The 2627-nt window shown below is 43.2% G+C and overlaps 1 pseudogene; it reads left to right on the top strand.

Moving 5' to 3' along the window:
* The first annotated feature begins 426 nt into the window (after positions 1-426).
* LOC145358941 (U2 spliceosomal RNA) lies at positions 427-627 on the top strand (annotated as a pseudogene).
* Positions 628-2627: the final 2000 nt, after the last annotated feature.

Below are 2627 nucleotides of genomic sequence, written 5' to 3'. Positions count from 1 at the left end.
TTGCCTTTAACATCTATAATAGTGGCATGATGTCAACATATTTCTAAATCACAGTTTTCAAATAAAGATTTTAAATACAATTCCAACATATTTAAAATTAAATGTGTTCGCAATAGCCAAAGCATGATACATTTACAGTTGCTCTGCATATTGTTAAATCACTGATTGTTATGATCTGAATAATGTTATAATGGTAGCTGCTGCACAATGGTTAATATGTTTTTTACATGCTTGTGTCCATGGGTGGAATTTTCCCATCCCACCAGCCACAGGAATTGTACTGATCAGGACACAGACCATGCAAAAGTCTGTTGACTGCAGGCGAGATTTTCCGACCTTAAGGTGAGAGCGGTTGGTTAAATCCCTCCCTGTGTCTGTTAAAACCGTAGCATGTTACAGCTAATCGTGAGAGGGGACTCCAAAAACATCCATGTTCTCGGCCTTTTGGCTAAGATCAAGTGTAGTATCGGCATGCTGCACTTGGTTGAAGTCATTAGGTTACATTTTAGCTTCAATTGAAGCAATTTTTTAAAGCGGCATCTAGGCCTTTTGGTTAAGATGCAAATGAGATCAAGCCTTGGAGGAGGAGCTATACCTACTCCAATCAGCTTGGATCATGTAGATCAAGCCCAGGACAGGAGGTGAGAGCCCTGTCTTGTCAGCTTGGATCGGGAATGTCTCAACTTTTTGGCACCCTGAATTGGATTGGATTTGATTGGATTGTATTGGAATAAAGAATAAAAAAAATCCACATTCTCAATGATGCACATGTCAGTGCAAAAAAAATGCTGAAACTTTGCAACCACCTTTAGCCAGAAGTGTCAAGTGGATGATTCATCTCAGCTTTCTGCTGACGTCCCCACCTTCGTAGATGCCAGTAACAAGAAATGACTGAAGGCACTGGATACAGTAAAGACTATGGGGTCTGACAATGTCTCAGCTCCAGGGCATCACTGCAGGAGTTCCTCAGGGGAGTGTCCTGGGCCCAACCATCTTCAACTTCTTCATCAATGACCTTTCTTCCAACATAAGACCAGAAGTGGGGATGTTTGCTGATAACTGCACAATGTTTAGTATCACTTGTGACTACTGAAGTAGTCCATGCCCACATGCAGCAAGACCTGGGCAATATCCAGGCTTGGGCTGACAAGTGACCAGTAACATCCATACCACACAAATGCCAGGCAATCACCACCTCCAACAAGAGGCGATCTAACCATTGCCCCTTGATATTCAATGACATTACCATTGCTGGATCCCCCACTATCAACATCCTGAGGGTAACTGTTGCCCAGAACTGACAAGCTATATAAATACTATGGCTACCAGAGCAGAGCAAAGACTCTGAATACTGTGGTCAGTAATTTACCTCCTTACTCCCCAAAGCCTGTCCACTATCTACAAGGAAAAAGTCAGGAGAGTAATGCATCTCCAACAATATTCAGGTAGCTCAGCACCATCCAGGACAAAGCACCCCTTCTACAAAAACAATTCTTCCCCTCCACCAGCACCAAACAGTGGCAGACCTGTGTATCGTCTACAAGTGGCACTGCAGGAACTCACCAAGATGCCTTAGGCAGTATCTTCTAAATCCACAGTGGCTACCGTCTAGAAGGACAAGAGCAGCAACATGGGAATACCACCATCTGGAGGTTCCCCTCCAAGCCATTTACCATCCTGATTTGGAAATATATCATCATTCTTTCACTGTTGCTGAGTCAAAATCCTGGAAATCCCTCCCTCCACAACACTGTGGAGTCAACTATGCCTCAGGGACTATAGCGATTCAAGAGAGCAGTTCAATATTACCTTCTCAGGGCAATTAGGAATGGACAATAAATGTTGGCAAAGCCAGCGATGCCACTTTCCATAAATGAATTTTTTAAAAAGTACTGGAGAATTGGTCTTCATGGTGAGATGTGCCCCTAAACAAGTTGTTCCAGTATGAATTCAACACTGGTATCTAACAGAAAAATTGCTGAGGTCTGTCCTTTACACAGAAAGTGGGACAAATCCAACCCAACCAATTAGCACCCCATCAGTTGACTCACAAACATCAAAAGAATGATGGAAGGTGTCATCAACAGTGCTGGCAAATGGCACTTACTCAGCAATGCTTACTGATACTCAGCTTGGGTTCTGCCAAGGCCACACAACTTCAGATGTCATTCCAGCCTTGGACAGAAGATCTAAAGTTCAAAGGTGAGGTGAGGGCGATTGCCTTTGACATAATTTAACCAAGTTTGCCATTAAGGTGTCCTGGCAAAACTGAAGCCAGTGCGAATCAGGGGAAAAATTCTCCACTGGTTGGAGTCATGTCTACCATAATTGGAAAGGTGTTTGCAGTTATTTGAGGTCAATCATTTCAGCTGCACAATCACACTACTCTGAACCATCTTCATCTGCTTCATTCATGACCTTCGCTTCAACATAAGGTCAGAGTGGCGATGTTCACAGTGTTCAGCACCATTCACAACTCATCAGATACTGAAATGGTCTGTGCCCTCATGAAGTAAGACCTGGATTTCTTGGCTTGGACTGATAACTGGCAAGTGACATTCTTGCCACACTAGTGCCAGGTAAAGACCACCTCCAACAGAAGATAATCTAATGGTCTTCTTTTGGAA

Source organism: Carcharhinus amblyrhynchos, chromosome 26 (genome assembly GCF_965287045.1).
Source record: "Carcharhinus amblyrhynchos chromosome 26, sCarAmb.v2.hapA, whole genome shotgun sequence".
Classification (NCBI taxonomy): domain Eukaryota; kingdom Metazoa; phylum Chordata; class Chondrichthyes; order Carcharhiniformes; family Carcharhinidae; genus Carcharhinus; species Carcharhinus amblyrhynchos.
The sequence above is the reverse complement of the archived record's forward strand: the minus strand, read 5'-3'. Positions and strand labels throughout refer to the sequence as shown.